This window comes from Equus caballus, chromosome 3 (assembly GCF_041296265.1).
Source record: "Equus caballus isolate H_3958 breed thoroughbred chromosome 3, TB-T2T, whole genome shotgun sequence".
Taxonomy (NCBI): domain Eukaryota; kingdom Metazoa; phylum Chordata; class Mammalia; order Perissodactyla; family Equidae; genus Equus; species Equus caballus.
The window spans coordinates 71,182,076-71,200,078 of record NC_091686.1 but is presented as its reverse complement, the minus strand read 5'-3'; the positions used below and the strand labels follow the sequence as shown (position 1 = coordinate 71,200,078).

Sequence of the window (18,003 nt, the reverse complement as noted above, 5' to 3'; positions counted from 1 at the left end):
AGCCTCGCCCATATCAGCATTTCCTTTAGGATAATCATCTCCCTCTAAAAAGCAAGGATTAATTACTGACCTGCTATGCTCACCTTGTGACCACTGACCTGCTGACCGCTTATTTGCTGTGCCAGCCAAGCATCTCGTGATCATTGTAAAAGGGGTATTCCTACCATATGGAGTGTATGCTCTTTGTTCCAAGATGGTGTACAACCACTCTGTACACCCCACTTCTTTAGTGCCCTTCCTTCCTTGTGGAAGGAAGACCCCAGGCTACTCCTCAGATCTGGCTCATAACAAACTCACTCCAATTTTGATTTATAGATTGATTATGGATTATTTGCATTGACAGTTCTTGATGTAGTTGTGGCAGAATTTCAGAGAAACCGAATGGAGACCACATGGAATCTATACTGAACTGGCATTCAGTACCAATAAGGGCCCATTGAACCCCTCCCCAGATCACTGCATTCTTCAGGTGACTCCAGTGAGTTCTCCTGAAACCCAGATCTTATTTTAAGTTATGGTCCAGAATTTGTATGAGTAGTGTCAAGCCTTAAGACTAGGTGTCTTAAGGGGGTCCCAGTAAGTACCCTAGGTACGAGAAACCTAGAAGAATTTCCTAGACCAGGGGAGCCTAGTGGGAACTTTGGAGTGAATGGGGCTGGCTTAACTTTTTAATTTGGCTTTAAATTGGAAAGGATTTGTTTATAAAGTCTGAATAAACTTCTTGATAGAGAAATGAGAGTCTGAACTTGTTCAGCTCTAAAGAAAAGGGAAACCAGCTCTTCTCAGCTGTAAGGCATTCTCAGGCAAATAAGAACCTAGTGGGAGTGTCTGAGGTTTAGCCTCAAGAGGCATAGCAGTCCCATAGTGAATTCCATTGTGAACTTTCACTAAGTAATTGACAGCTCATCCAGGGATGCACATATGAGGGTTGGTCACCCACTCACTCCAAGCCCCGATGGCAGTTTTAGACTTCTGGTGGGAGAAACTGAGGCACTTTTATGACCTTTCTCTAGGAAGTAAGACTCACAAGCAGCACATTTTTGACTCACTACACTGTCCCTAGAAATTGCTCAGACTTTACAGTAAGACAAACTTAAAAGAAAAATGGGAAATCAAGCTTCTAAAAGCTGACCAGTCCTGAATGGTAGCCTTCCCTCACAACTCCAACTGGCTTCACGCTGAAACTTACAAGTGCTTAACAAAATGGCCATAGCTGTAAATGTCTGGGAAGGTAACTTGGGATAAATTAAAATTACAGTGGCCACTGTCAGGCTCTTTTCTAAAAGCCAGATAATAGAGAAATTTTTAAAGAGGTGAGCTCACCAACTTCTAGCACAATTGCTAAACTAAAAGTTCTGGAAGCTGTAAATATTTACAAAGAACAGCAAAAAAAAAAAAAAAAAACACCTCTTACTAAGTTTATTACATGTCCTGAGGGCTTGGTTTAGTCATCATCAGGTTGGAGTCCCAAAATATGGTCAAAATGCAGCTTCACCCCATTTTGCAGTCAGAGATGGTCAGACAGAAATGTGGTTTGCTCTCCATTCACAGCTAAGGGTCCTACCAAACTGCTGCCACCCTCAGGGGGATTATATTGGCCATTAGAAGGAACATTCCAATTAGATAAGATCATCTAAGAAGAACAAATAAAAGTAAAGACTTCAAAATTCCAAAAGAACTTTATTGAAAGATTTTTTGCAAAAAGCTAATAAAAATTAAGTTACAAAAGGTAACTGAAGGAAAATATATTAGGCCGTGGCTTTACAGACATCCCCAGTAGTCTACTCCCAGATTTAATGAGACTTGGAGATTTTTTGGAAACTGCTATGTTAAAGATTATCAGAAGTATTCAATACCACCACGTAGTTGCAGTTTGTCCTGGTTGAAGCCTACGATATTTTAAAAGATTTAGCAATTTATCATCAAAAATTCAGCCAAACTGGAAGCTGATATTCAGAGTTTTATAAGAATCTTTTTAGGCCTTATTCCCTAAACTAAAATAAAACTAAGAATCCAGAGGGCAAGAAGCAAATTAGGGATGATGTCTTTGGACAGATAGATTAGCCTATAATGTCATTTAAGTTACAAACCAAATCTGAGAGCAACTGTCTTCAAATGACAAACCCTGGCAAAATTGGAAAGCAGCTCTATAGGCAGTTCAGATTCCACCCATCTCCTTTATCTCAAAAAGGCTTATCGCCTTGCCTCTCCAGGAACTGTAATTTAGCCCATCACCAATTCCTAAGACTAAAGAGAAAAAAAAAAAGGGAAAAAGGAAAGAAAATGGCCATAAGAGTGCCCTCACCAAAAATCTAGCATTTTGAGTGTCTTCTCCACAAATGTTAGTAAAAAATAGAATTAAAACAAAATTTGGATTCATAACTAGAGGGCCTTGTATTAGTGTACCTGATTCATGGCAGTAATTTTAAAACAATAGCTAGGGAGTCTCGGTGTTTGTGTGTGTATGTGTGTGTATGTGTGTGTGTCTGTGCTATCTTACCTCCAGATGGTATAAACTCTAAAGAGCTCTTTTCAGTTGGCTTAAAGTAAGCACTTATATAAGTTATTTCTTATTGTAATAGCAACTAACCCAAATGACTTTCAAGTTAACATAATAAAATTAATCTTTGGCAAGTGAAAGCTTATTTAAGATTGTTGGTTTGATTAAAATGGACATGTGTTTAGAGTTACCAGCACTGGATATGATACAGACATGCAGCTTTTATTCTATGTTTATTGGTCAAATAAGCTGATTTTATCTCTACTGCAAAACTGATTAGCAAAAATAATAGCTTAAAATGATAGCTAATTTAGTCTAATGTCTCATGAATATTTACAAGCAATCTAAATAATTTTTTTCTTTCTTTTTTTTTTTTTGAGGAAGATTAGCCCTGAGCTAACATCTGCTGCCAATCCTCCTCTTTTTGCTGAGGAAGACTGGCCCTGAGCTAACATTCATGCCCATCTTCCTCTACTTTATTTATGGGATGACTACCAGAGCATGACTTGCCAAGTGGTGCCATATCCACACTTGGGATCTGAACCTGCCAACCCTGGGCAGCTGAAGCAGAATTTGCGAACTTAATTGCTGCACCACCAGGCCCAATTATTGGGAATGAGTAAACTAAATAAATGTGAAAAAATAAAAGTGTTGGGGGAACTTTTTAAAATAATTATGTGTTATGGCATGTATATTTGAGATAACTTCCAAAATCTCCCCAATAACTTGAAACTTTGAAGCTTTGCTAGGTGAAGTTAAATGATAAAAAGTTCACTGAATATCTGGGTCATTTTCAAATAAGATAAAGTGCTGAAATATTGTTGCTAAACATGTATAAGTTTGTCTATTCTTGGCTTCTTATTATAGAGAAAGCAAAAAATATTAGGGTCTATTAATAAATATGTCTTATTTTATTAAAATTGAACTATGAAGTAGCATATTTCTAAAAATTATAAAAAGTATTTATAAATTCACCAAGTCACAGAATGCTAATGTAAAAGACAGTTTAGAATTGTTTATGTCTTAGTTATTGCTAAAAATTAAGGTCTGTAAGCATTAAAAATTCTAATTAATACATGTGATTAAATCTACTAAAGTTTAACAAGGAAAACATCTTTTTATTCAAGGAAAGTAAGATGTATGTTTTCAGTAAAGAAAAGTATAAAGAATGGAAACATTTTTGTTTGTTTTGTTGAGAAAGATAAACTTGTCCTAAAGTACTAGGAGGCAATAGAGAAGGCATGATATAAATTCTGAATGTAAAAAGAAACTTATAGAAAGTTTGTAGAAAAAGTACCCTGAAGAAAGAATTTTGTCCATGGTCAAGGTGGCTAAGATTAAAATGAATTTAATTGAGTGAATAAGTTTTACTATCAGAAGTAAGATGGTTCAAAGATTAGAATTTGATTTTCTTCTTCTTCTTAAAAGGATAATTTTCCTGGACTTTTAGTTTGCTCTTGATAAAGAGATTATAAAAGGTTTTCTTTACTTTTGAATGAGTCTCACTTTGGTTAAATAGATAGCTAAGGGAGCTGGCTCTGTGGCTGAGTGGTTAAGTTTGCATGCTCCACTGTGGTGGCCCAGGGTTCGGATCCTGGACGTGGACATGGCACCACTCATCAGGCCACATTGAGGCGGCATCCCACATCCCACAACTAGAGGGACGTGCAACTAGGATATACAACTGTGTACAGGGAGGTTTGGGGAGATAAAGCAGAAAAAAAAAAAGATTGGCAACAGTTGTTAGCCCAGGTGCCAATCTTAAAAAAAAAAAAAAGATAGCTAAGCATTGTTTCACAGCGACAAAAGATCAGCAAATGCTTGTTCTTATTTGACAAGGTGTTTTAAAACTTTTTTATATTTTTGATACTCTCCCCAAAATTCAGATCCTAAAGGAAGTATTTCTTTGGGCTCAAAAAATAATTTATCTGAGAATTTTCAGAGGCGCCCTGGCATTTCTCAAAGAAATTTGTTCTTTCTTCCTGTAAAGAGGGAGATACTAAACTAATTAGGCTTCTTTGGTATGCTAAATTGCATGGGAAATGTTGTCAAGTAAATGATGATAAACCTTCTTAGGTTATATTGTGTAGGTAAATATTATTCGCTATCTTAACCCTGGTACTTTGCTTACATCACCACAAGAGGAAAAGACCACATCTGTATTTTATCTAATATGGTTTACAGATGGGTCTTGCTTAAACCATAATCAAGGACATTATCAAGCTGGATATACTCTCCAGCCTTGAAAATGCCCACTACTTTCTTTTAACTCTGTTAACCCAGTAAGAGGTTTCCTTCTACAGGTTCAAAACCTTGCCATGGAAGAAGAGAAACAAAAGTGGCAACAAAAGGGGCAATTTTTGACACCACCACGCAGATTTGGCTTGGGTCCTAATAACAAACCATAGTGCCTACTGGAGCACAATTGCGACTGCTCTAGCATATACACCAATTAACCCACTGGTCACCTGAAAAGATGATTTCATGGGGAAAACAATACTTTTGGAAACTTTCTCCCACAGTGGCTCATAAAGCCTATACTCAGTGTGCTATATGCCCAAAATACAATCTAGGGAAACTATTTCATGGATCACAAGGCCACTTTCCCCATCCTAAGGAATCCATTAAAGCATGGCAATTGAACTTTGTTCAAATGTCACCGTCTCAATGATAAATATGTCTTGTAATGATCTGTATGTTCTGACATTGGGTTGACACCTTTCCTTGTAGAAGGTTGATGACTTTAGGTAAATTGTTATTGAAAAGGATAATTCCTGTTTGAGGAATTCCTACTGAGTTACATAGTGATCAAGGAACTCATTTTACTGGCCAAATGATTAAATCTGTTTGTGACATTTGGCCAATAATGCAACACGTTAACTAATGACACAATCAAAACTCAATTGGAAAAGCTTTCAGAAGAATTTGATCTCTCATGTCCAAAAGCTCTTCCACTACTGTCTCTCAATCTTAGATATATACCCTTTGGTAAACATCAGCTGTCACCTTTTGAGATTATAATTGGACAGACTATGCAATTAGACAAAAGAATGTATGAACCAGTTTTACTTAAAGGAGATCTTAATTATTTCAAGGTCTCATTGAAACACTTTAAAGAAATGAGAGGTTGGTAGGCGATTCTTTTCACAGTGAGCTCCTAGGAGAAGAAAACCTTTAGGATCATGAACAACAACCTTGGATTTTGTTTATTGGAAAAGACACCTGATAAAAGACTCTGTGTAGCCCTGTTGGAAAGGACCATATCAGGGACTTTTAACCAATTCATGTGCTGCAGAATCAAAAGGCATAGACTCATGGATTCACATTTCTGATTTAAAAGAAAAAAGCTTCTCCACCACAGTGGGTTTTAGTTCCTATTTCTGATACCCTACTTCAACCAACCAATGTGAACATCTCCAAACCAGGATGAAAAGATGGCATGTGTTGTAGACAGCTGTCCCAAGACTCCAACCAGTCCCGTATTACCAACCTTATATCTTCTCACTTAAACCTTTGTAATTCTTAAACCATATACCTGTTTTATAACTGTTCCATTTAAGGATTTCAGAATACTATCATACTTAAAGAAAGTGATTGGTTTACAACAGACTGGTCTTGAATGCCAGGCATTTATCAGGAGGCTTCTAATAGAACTCAATGGTTATGTGGAACAAAGCTCTAGCTTTGGCTACTGCCTGCATGGCTAAAACACTGTACCCCTAGCTTCCCTTGGATGCAGTGCACTGAACTAACACTATTGCCAAGATTCCTTTCTTTAAAGTCAGAGGAGCTCATTCAGTGTTCCACTGGTATGGCTGCCTAGTAGCTATATTTTTTCCCTCCTTGGGGCTAGAAGATGTCCTATCATATATAGAAGCTCTGACTACATTTACTCAACAAGCCCTTAAAAATAGTCAAGCAGGAATAGACTTTTAACTACTAAAATATCTTTAATGTAGAAAGGTAGTCCTTCAAAAAAGAATAGCAGTAAATATTTTAACTGCATTCCAATGTAGTATGTGTGCAATAATTCTAACTGAATGCTGTGTTTTTAAAGTAGATGAATCTTCCAATGTGTTTTCTCAGGTAAAGCACATTAAAAAAATAGGTGAATACCTTAAGCAATTCTATACCCAGTCTTTATTTGTTTGGTTGGCCCTCTTGAGATGGTTGTTCCTTTTTTTGATATGCCAAAAAACTCATTTTAAAATTAATCTTCAAACACTGAATTGTCATCGTTACTGTACCAATTCTGAAATTGTAAACAACGTGAGAAAGGAGAATCAAATGTACAATGTTTGTGCAGAAATCTAAAATTAATTGAAAAATTATATAACTTATGAAATGTTTCTTCTGTTAATACCTACCTCTATGCTTGTCTATTTCCCCAAAACATGGATAACTGGGCAAATAAATGAGATAAAAGCCTAGCACCAAGGGACATGATGGACACATGTCAGGCAGCGACCACTCTGGCACCAAGGGACAATATTTTGATCATCAAAGCTTTCTGTCAAATGTTTATTGATTAAAAGGGATAAAAATGAATAAATGACAAGCAATAGGGTATATTGGAGTATCTGAGGAAGCCATTTGAGTTAAACTAATTTGGCCTGAACTTGTTTTTCCAAAAAGGCCTGTTGAGCACACATTATACATCTGCTTTAAACATTTACTATACCCCAAAAACAGGAATGGTGCCCCTAAAGATAGGGACATAGCCCCCCCGATATCAGCATTTCCTTTAGGATAAGGATCACTCCCTAAAGTCTGAGGATTACTTCTGACCTGCTGTGCTCACCTTGTGACCACGGGTCTGCTGACCACTGATTTGCTGTGCCAGTTAAGCATCTCTTCAAATTGCAAAAAGGACTTTCCTATGATATGTAATGTATGTTCTTTGTTCCAAATGGTATATAACCACTCTGTACACCACACTTCACGGTGCCCTTCCTTCCTTGGGAAAGGAAGGCCCCAGGCTAGTCTTCAGATTTGGCTCATAATAAACCCACCCTAATTTTGATTTATAGATTGATCATGGGTTATTTGTATTGACACATCCAAAGGGGGATTTTGCAACACTGCCAGGACTATTTACTGTTTGTCTCTGATGAAACTTGACAAGATATTTGACAGGAGTTTTTTCAAAGTAGTTCTATTGTTCGAAGTTGGAAGCCAAATTGGAATCTGATATTCAAAGCCTGATAGGAACTATTTTTTAGGTCTTCTCTAAGCTAAACCTACAAGAGGGAAAGAAAAACATTCTAAAGACAAAGGTCTAAATCTAAAACATTAAAATCCTTTTTGATTCCCATCTTCGTTGAAAATCTTTTCTCTGATCTAAAGAAGCAAATTGAAGATATAAAGTAGGAAATATTTTTCCTTTATCCTTCTAAGTTCTTACTGCTGGTCTATTAATTAAATTGGCATAATATAGATTAACAGGATAAAAAATTATTTTGTATGTATGGGGCCTTACATAGACATGAGAGATTTAAAGATAGACAGTTATTTGAGGCTTATACTCCATACTGAGCCAAGGAGAAGGGGGTAGATGTCTGAGATTCCAAAGGGAAAGAAGACAATCCACAGGAAGATGAGAAGAGAAAATGTTTGGTAAATAAATGTTTATCATGCTGTACAGAGACGATGGGACACAGAAAGAAATTTGAACACAGGCCTTGTTGAGTTCCCCACAGCTTATCCCACCTAGCCCATAGATTTTGTAGTTATCTCTGGTGATAGCTCTCTTCTTGGACCAGGTCCCTTATCTGATTATTTTAGGCAATTAAGGGGGAGGTAAAAAGCTCTTCCTGAATTTTGGGGGCCTTGATCATCTTCAACTCAAAATAATCTGCATGCCAAAGTGGCACATTCTGGGGACACTTGTTTTAAACCCCTTCAGTTCCCTCACCTAAAACTTACCTGGAAATTTCCCACATTAAAGACTGAGCTGGTGTCTATGGAGAGAAGAATGAGGTTAGTAGCTGGGTGGTAAGAGCTCTTCAAAGGGAAAAAAGAATATAGATTAGAATGAGGATGAGCAAACAGAAAAGAACAAAGCAAAGCACATTTCCCCATGACCTAGTAAATCAGTCTCCCAATCCTGAGAATAGATCAGCCCAGTGAAATGGTTGGGCTTCATTTATTTCATGGAAAGTGTTAGTCTTCTCTTTTAATAGATGTAAGTTAAACACTTTTTTGTACTGTTTGATTTACATAGAGGCAACATTTTTTACCAATGATTGCACAAGCTCCTCCTTACTGGGCATTCAGTGTGTGTAGAACGTGATGATTTTGGAGGACAACAGAGGTTAAGCTGTCAACTTTTAACTGGAGTATTTCCAAAGTTTGCATAATAGTATTGAACTGTTGTTCTAGTACCATGGAAAGATTTAAGATCACCCTTTCCAATTCATAAGATCAAAGCTTGGGAACAAAGTACTTAACACTGAAAAGAAGTTGGAGTGATGATACATAAGTAGATTACTGAGACTTCTCATCCAATACGTTTATGTTGCATTGCTTTGTGAACAAAGGAGATCAAGGGTGTAATTTGGTTAGAATTTAAGTTGGAGTATCTGGGGACAGAATGAGCAAGCTATTGAAGTCCATATCATCCTGACCCTTTAGGTGGGGACACTTTATATACCTTGTCACCACACAAGGCAAAAAGTCCAATGTGATTCAAAAATAAAGTCAAAGTGCAATGCGTAATTTCCCAGCTCTAGGACATTCCATGATCTTTGCTACTAATGAAGTTAACATCCATACATCTCCACTTTCCATGTAATCCTGTCAGTTTGTAAGAGCAAAACAGGTTGTGAAATATCTGATATAGTAGGCCTGCATATGGCTTTGGCTGCCTTAAAGCTTAGTTTTGTCGCCTGGCCAAGTTAATCCAGATTTTTGGTGCATCCATATATACTTTGGGGTATTGGGCAGTTTGGTTAGAGGAGCACCTGAGATACTTCAAGTCATGCAAGAATAGACTGTGAACCGTCCAAAGCTTTTGGAGATTTAGCAAACATCTGTGCCATAGAAGGTACTTCTAGAGTGACTTTTAATTTCCTTGGCAGGTTTGAAGATGCCATTTATGGAATCATGCCACAAGGTTTGCTTGCAATATTGTCCAGGCATATCATGCAGGAAAGGTGTAGTGGCTACCTCTTTTCAATACAAAGGGAAAAATTTGTACCTATTGTCTTTATCTGGGCAAAGGGCAGACATCAAGCTTACATAGAGGTTTTCCTGGACACAAATAACTCACCATAATAAGAAGCAGAGTAATAATTTTCTAGTCATTCCTCCCTCCAGTCATTCCTCCATCTTCCATGCTTAGTCCACCAAGTATTCATGTCAGCAGAAATGAAAATTATTTCAGATTTTTTTGTAATATCTAGATGTTGGCATGACCAACAATAAGACTGATTAGTTAATGTGGTCAGGGTTTGGTAAACTGGCAGAAGAGGGTGTTTGTTCTACACGTGATTTGTTTAAAAAGTAAAGGATAATAAAAGCAAAACACAGATAAAAAGAGGGTCCATAGTGGAAACTCTGAGGGGGAAAGTAGGGTAGACAGAGACCTCCACTCTCCAGTCAACCTACTAATAAATGATTAAGAAATGTGAGAAACTAATGTTCACTATTAAGAGAAGGTGTTTTGTTTTGTTTTGTTTTCTGTTTGTGTGTGTGTGTGTGTGTGTACGCGTGTAGGGAGTCTTAAAAAGAGGGGAGTGGCTGGGGCTGGCCCCGTGGCCGAGTGGTTAACTTCGCGCGCTCTGCTGCAGGCGGCCCAGTGTTTCATTGGTTCGAATCCTGGGCGCGGACATGGCACTGCTCATCAGACCACACTGAGGCAGCGTCCCACATGCCACAACTAGAAGGACCCACAACGAAGAATATACAACTATGTATGGGGGGCTTTGGGGAGAAAAAGGAAAAAATAAAATCTTTAAAAAAAAAAAAAAAAGAGGGGAGTGGGAAAGTGAGAGTGAGGTTTCTTCCATGATCTTGGGAAAAGCTGTCTCTTTTATGATGCCATTTGGTTCTGGGGCCTCAAAAATGTCCCTGGAAATGCTTAATTTAAGGTCATCTGTAGGCGTTGCATACTAATTGTCTTGAGACTGATGTTTTGGGTCTATTTTGTAATGGCTTGTGTGAATCCAGGATGATTTTTCTTGTATTTTGATAGTAGTGTAGGTGGTTAGCAGTAATTTATAAGGTCCTTTCCATTGAGATGACAGTACATGCTTTCTTCTAAAGACCCTGATGTACACCCAGTCTCCTGGTTGAAAAGGATAGCAAGGCTTGTTAGTGGTAGGAGGCCATGAATCTTTTATCTTTTGATGATGTGCTTCAAGTACACTAGTCAGTCTTTTTATATTATTTGTCATAGCATAAAAATTAGTGCTCACTTAACCCAAGAACCAAAGATTTACAGATGCCAGTAGACATTGGGTGACTGAACACCATTTCAAAAGGGGTCAATCTGTCTCTCCTATGTGGAGCATGTTGGATCTTTCTAAGCCCAGGGTAATGCTTCTGGTCATTTAAGTCCAGTTTTTTGATAGATCTTTCCTAAAGTTCTTTTAATGTCTTGATTTTTATGTCCCACTTGCCCTGATGATGGAGGATGATATGGGGTATAAAATTTTAATAAGGGGCTGGCCCTGTGGCCAAGTGGTTAAGTTCACATGCTCCACTTCGGTGGCCCAGGGTTTCTCTGGTTTGGATCCTGGGCACGGACATAGCACCGCTTGTCAGGTTACATTGAGGCAGCGTCCCACATGCTACAACTAGAAGGACCCACAACTATGTATTGGAAGATTGGCAACAGTTGTTAACTCAGGTGCCAATCTTTAAAAAAAAAAAAAACCCACCACCAGTAATTAAAAAAAAAAAAGATTTAGTGAGTATCCCAGAGTTTTTGCAAGCAATTGGTTTATCTCTGCTGTAAATTGAGACCCAGGGTTTGATTCAATGCATAAAAGAATGCCAAAGCAAGGAATAAACTCAGTTATTAATTTCTAAACCTCTGTTGTAGCCCATCTAGCCAGAAAACATTGAGTCCATCCACTAAACAAGCAGACAATAACCAAGCAGTGAGGGGAGCTGGCCCAGGGGCATAGTGGTCAAGTTCGCGTGCTCTGCCTCAGCAGCTAGGGGTTCACAGTTTTGGATCCCAGGCACAGACCTAGCACCACTTGTCAAGCCACACTATGGTGGCATCCCACATAGAGTAGAGGAAGATTGGCACAGATTTTAGCCCAACGACAATCTTCCTCAAGCAAAAAGGAGGAAGATTGGCAATAGATGTTAGCTCAGAGCCAATCCTCCTCACAAAGCAAAATACTAATAATAACCAAGAAGTGAGAACAGCCTAAAGCTGGAGGCAAATCTATAAAATCCATTTGGAGTGCCACAAAGGGCAGTGTAGGTCTAGGAGGACTTCCTAAGGATAACTGATTTCTTTCAGAAATTTGGAAAGATTTATGAGTGGTACACTTGGAAATAATTTGGTCAGAAATGTTGTTGAAGCCAGGGAAAAACCAATTGTCTTTTAGTTCCTTAGCTATCCTCATCTGCACATTTGTCTCATTTGATGGGAGACAAGGCAAGCCAGAAAAATCAAAGGAAAATGGGCTATAGGAAGTCCATTTGGCCCAATCTATAATTCATCTGATAATTGTTTGGCATTCTTTTGTACCTATTTGTCTTTTTCAGATTGTGGGGCATTTGCATGATAATTAATAATATCAGTAAGAGATAAAGACAGGTTTAGAAACTGAGTGGAGAAAGAACAAAGGGGTCCACTTGAGGCTGCATACTTATCAGCTTTGTCAGCCCAATCATTTTCTAAGGATAGGGTATCAGTCTTAGTATGTGCTGAACAGTGAACAACATCCATTTCAGAAAGGAGGTGAACAGCTTGTAACAGGGCACAAATTATGGCTATTAGCAATACTAGTACCCACAGAAGTTAAGAATCCACAGGATTTCCAAATTGTGCCAACAGCATAGCAGACTCCAAAAGTATATCTAAAGTCTGTGTAAATCTTGACAGTACTCTCTTCCACCAATGTGCAACCTCTAGTAAAAGCTACGAGTTTGGCAGCTTGGGCTGATTTTACAGTGGGCAAACAATATGTCTTGAGTGCTTCATGTGAAGAAACTATGGTATAACCAGGCTACTACATTTCCCCAGGAATTTGTTTCACAGGAGCCTTGCAAAATAGAAGTAAGTCTTCTTTATCCAAAGTGGTGTGTAAGAGATTCTCTTGTGGCTTTGAGATCATTCCCACAGTTGCAAGGCAATCATGTAGAAAGATGTGAGGGCCTCCATTATCAGGCAGAAGCAGTAAAGTAGCTGAACTTAAAGTGTTTCAGCGACGTAAAATGATGGAAGGGTTAGTCCAAGGGTCTGCTCATTAGTGGTCTGTCATTGTGTAGAAAGGTGCTGTGTCTTGGGAACTTGTAAGAGAGCACACACAGCATGAGGAACATAGAGGTGAACAGGGGAGACTAATGTAAGAGTTCTGGCTTTGCCAATCAAGGTGGCAGATGTGGTTACTACACACAAGTATGGGGGCATTGCTGATGCCACAGGGTCTAACAGGTAGGATAAATATGCTATAGGGAGTATTTGAGAGTATTTGTTCTAGAATACTTACAGCAATCCCACTATTTTCATGGCAGTATTGATGAAAAGGCTTGCCAAGATTAGGTACACTGTGAGCTAGGGGTATTGACAATGTTAATTTTAAGACTTCAAAGGAGGTTAATGCCTCTGAAGACCAGGACATGGACTCTGAGGTGGTATTTTGGAGGAGGGAATACAGAAGTTTAGCAAAAGCAGCAAAATTAAGACTCCATTAGTGGCAGTAGCCAGCTGCCTCTAGAAATTTACATAGCTTTTTTCATTTGAGGGAGAAGGGTGGACAAAATTGACTCAAGGCATTTTACAGTAAGCTTTTGAATGCCTTGAGATATCTCATGTCCTTAGCAGGTTACAGTTGTTTGCACCCATTGAAGTTTAGATCTGGAGGCTTTATAGCCTCATTCAACTAATGCCATTTATTTAGGAGGATGAGGGAGTCTATAAGAGCTCACTGCTTAGTTTGGTTACAAAGTAAAAGATAATCAATGTACTGAACAAGAAGGAGCTGTGAGTAAAGGCTACAGAATCCAAGTTGGCTTTAAAGACTTGGGAAAATATTGAGAGAGACTCCCAATATCTCTGAGCTAGCAAGTCTATGTTAACTATCTCCATCTAAATGTAAATGCAGAAAGAAATTGTGAATCAGAATGCAATGGGATTGAAAAGAAAGCTGAATAGAAGTTCATAACTATAAACCAGGCTGCATCAGCAGGAATTGAGGTAAGAATAGTGGCTGGATTAGGTAAAACAGGGTGATAAGGAATTACAAAAGAGTTTATAGCTCTTAGGTCTTCTACAAATTAATAGATTTGGTTTCCATCTGAGTCAAATTTACCCTCCTTCTTTACTGGCAAGATTGGACTGTTACAGGGTGAGGAAGTAAAGAGAAGTACACCCTGCTGCATAAAAGAGTTTATTATGGATTCAATTCCTCATTCTGCATCTCTGGAAAGAGGGTATTGGGCTACTGATGGAAATGGTTTAGTCTTTTTCCAAATAATTCTCACAGGCCCAGTCTTCAGTAACATTCCAACTTCATTTGCATGTGTAGCCCATAGACTAATTGGGCTATCCTTTAAAGGCTCATCCTCTTCAGAGGAATGTAAATCAAGATGAGTTTCCAGAAGGAAAGTAGGAACTTTGAGGTTTGGTCTGAAGGCAGGGAAATAAAAACAGCTTTCTTATTACATTTTATAGTGGCATTAAATTTACATAGCAAATCTCTACCAAAATGGTTTGCTAGTAAGGAATTGGAAACTAGAAAGGCATGATGAGTGTTAAGAGAGCATAAGGATATTAGGGTGGGTGAGATATGGTCAGTGAAATAGGTTGCCCAGAGTCTCCAATAGCTTGAATAGAATAACAGGCGACAGGTAGAGATAAATCCTTTGAGTAGATGGCAGGGAAAGCTGCACTGTGTCAATTAAGAAATCTAGTTCCCAATCCTCTATTTGAAGTTTAATGGCGGGCTCTGGGGTGTAACTGAAGATCAACTGACCCAATCATTTGAGGGGAAATTGTCCCACAGGAAGAGAAAAAAAAACCTTCCAGGAGTGGCAGAGTTTAGAGAAATTTTTTCTTAAACTTCCCTTTCTCTTAAGTACAAAAAAATTTTTCCTCCAATGCCCTGATCTTTTATAATACCTGCAATTGTCTGGAGGCAAATAAAGAGGGCTCTGAGTGGCATTTAAGTTAGTCTCAGAGTCATGCTTTTGCTTTTCTAAAGATTCAAGTTGCAAAGCAAGGATTATTGCTTTTAACTCTTTTTTTCTGGTATTTTTGTAAGCTAGTTTTGAAGAATTGAGTGGCTGCCTCTATTATGAAGCTCAGAGTTTGTCTAGAGTACCCAACCACACTGTTTTGAATTTTTTTTTTAATATATCAGGGCAAAAATTTCCCACTGAAGCAGAAATTAAAAGAGCTCTATGTTCTGATATGTTCTGGAGCTTCCGGGTTTTAGTGCAGTATGCTTTTGAAAAATCTTTATAAAGCATTCAACAAAGACCTTTGAATGATCTCTTTCTTTCTGAGTGCATAATTCAACCTTAGACCAATTCACTTTAGGAGGGAAAGCTTCTAAAATTACTCCTACCAAGCATTGAATATCAGCCTCCAGCTGAGCAATTTCCAGGTCATTTGTAGGAGAGCCGGGGAGAGATTCTAACTATCTATTTCCTCTGTGAAGGGGCTTTCCCCAGGGGGCTGTCTGGCTTGTCTGAGAGCGACTGTATAATCACAGTGTGAAAAACACCTTTAGCAGCCCATCTAGCTCTCTGTGATTGGGGTTGTGAATGGCCACTAATCTTTACAAATCTTCTATAAATTTGGTAGAATCTTCCAAAAGTGGAGACAAAAGGGCTTTATAATTTAAAAAATATGCTAAGGCCCAGAGAAAATAAATTCTTTGCGATGGGGGTCCAGGATATATCCACAAAGGGCATTTCATAGCAATGCCTGGAGCTGGCAGAGACTGATTACAGAACCCTGGAAAGTAGGAGGAGTCATAAGGACAGAAAAGTGGGCCATATCATCCCCCTAGGGTGGTTCTGCTAAATTCACTTCCTGGCTTTTAGTATATACTTGAGTAACCTGTATTTCCCAACTTGGAGATCAGGTGAGAGGGCTCTCTATAAATCTTGTAAAGACAGAAGTCAAAATGAACAGCAAGGTGTCTAAGGGATTTTCTAGGGATGTTGGAGGATTGTTAGGATCTAAGAGAATTGGCTGAAAGATGGAGCTGGGTTTTGAGTGGAGGGGTTTAGACTAGGGATCCAGAAATCCAAAAGAACTTCTGGAAGGTCAGGTACAGGGAGTTGGAGATAAAGGCTTATATACGAGGGAGGAGAAGGGGAATTTACATTGATGTAGTTTTAAACTTTAAGTCCTTTAATAAGATGAAAGAAGAGAAATTGGACTCTTTTCAATTTGATAGTCCCATAGGTACCAATTAGAGAGGTGTTTAGAATGAGAGCTCTCTAAACTTTTTCTTTAATATAGAAGTTTTTCCAATTCAAAGGATCCATCATCCGGCCACTGATGAGTAGGATCTTCAGTGGTATGTTTATTCCAATAATGACTCAATTCAATAAGCTTTTTCATGGAAAGACTTGGAGGTAACTTTACAGGCTTAGAATAAATCTTTGCCATGTATGCAAGAGGCATCCCTTGAGTGGGTGCAGAAGATACAGCACCTATGGTCCAAATGTTCACTCCTGAAGATAGTCTAAGAAAGAAATCCCCTTCATTGTTACAGTTGGCAAGAATGTTGTAGTGAAAGTGGTAACTCCGGTTCCCCACGAGTATGTGAGATGCCTCCAGTCCCAGACCCACTAATCTGTGATGTGGAGCAGGTGATACCGGAATGGAACTTTTCCAGCACTAACAAAACAATGAAAGTCAAGACAGCAAAAGTCCTTTATGGACTAGGACCCTTTACGATAAACTCCCCTGAGAGTTGTCACAGTCAGACAAAGAGAGTACTACTTCTGACTTTATGTCTCAAAATCCCAACCAATTGACTGACCAGCAAGATGCACACTAGTATGTACACCTTCTGGCTGGCAGAGACCAGAAAGAATATTCTCACTGGTCACAAAACAGAGTTCTCAAGATTTAAGACAAAAGGAAAATCTCATCTGATTTTTCTTATATGCACATTCACAGCTTTAGCTAAGCCTTGGGTACCTCAGAACCCACTAATGCCTAAAAGAGATTTGTTACTGGATTGGGGATTGTGAGTGTTTTACAAAGTCCCTTGCTGACAGAGATTTTCTTGAAGTTAGTGGGTAACCTAGTGTCAATCTAATCCATTCTGCAACCAAGTGATCTTAACACAACAGTCTTTGAGTTAGGTGGCTACCACTCTTAACAGCTTTCAGGTGCTCGACTCATGCCCATCAATTTTGTGACTTGAGCTTCCAAGATGTCCTTTAGAAACAGCCCTTACCTCATGTGCACATTAACCCACAGCAAAGTTTGTCTAACCAGACACTGGTCTGGTGAAAACTGTGAACTTGTGAGTCTGTGATGCTGGCTTAAACAGCAAGTTTATAGAGCCTAAGCCTGCATTCTACACTATGGTTTTCCTCCTTATGACAAATGACACAACAGACAGAGACAAAGAAAAAACAGTGGCTATCTCTGGGAGGAAAATGATAAATAAAAACCAATAGTACTCATAATAAATCTCTACCAGAGTCGGTATACCCCAAGGAACTAATTCCTCAAATATTTTCTCCAACTAATTTGTATTTATATAAGAAAAAAAAAAGACTCTCCCACTTTCATCTCCATTGTATCCTACAGGCAGGAATCTTGGAGACTGATGTGTAAGAATTCTGACTTTGTGGTGTCATTTTGTCAGGAGTCCCAGGATCTCTCAGCTGCAGCAGACTTAAAGTGAGCAGTGTCCAGCCAGTGAAGTTTGTCCCTTCATGGTCACAAACTAGTGGAGGAAAGATTTTTTTTCTCTATCCTTCTAGGTTCTTCTGGCTAGCCTACTGATTAAATTGACTTAAGACAAATTAACAAAGTAAAAACAAATTTAGTGTCATGAGTATGGGAAACTCACATAGACATGAGAGTTTCAAAGGCAGTCAGACAATTAAAGTTAAATGTCATCCTAAGCTAAAGAGAAGGGAGGAGTTGTCTGAGGCTTCAAAGGGAAGAAAGACAGTTCATAGGAAGATGGGAAGAACAAAGGTTTGATAAAAAAATGTTTGTTATGCTATGCAGAGGCAATGGGACACAGATAGGAATTTGAACAAATAGGCCTTGCTAGGTTCCCCCAAGCTTACCACATCTAGCCAGTAGTCTTTGTAGTTATCTCTGATGATACCTCTCT

At 38.6% G+C, this 18,003-nt stretch overlaps 1 long non-coding RNA gene across 2 annotated transcripts in view; it reads left to right on the top strand.

The window, feature by feature from the left end:
* LOC111772892 (uncharacterized) overlaps window positions 1–18,003 on the top strand; it is a 102,228-nt gene that overhangs the window by 74,629 nt on the left and 9,596 nt on the right. The gene's annotated exons all lie outside the window — the stretch shown is intronic.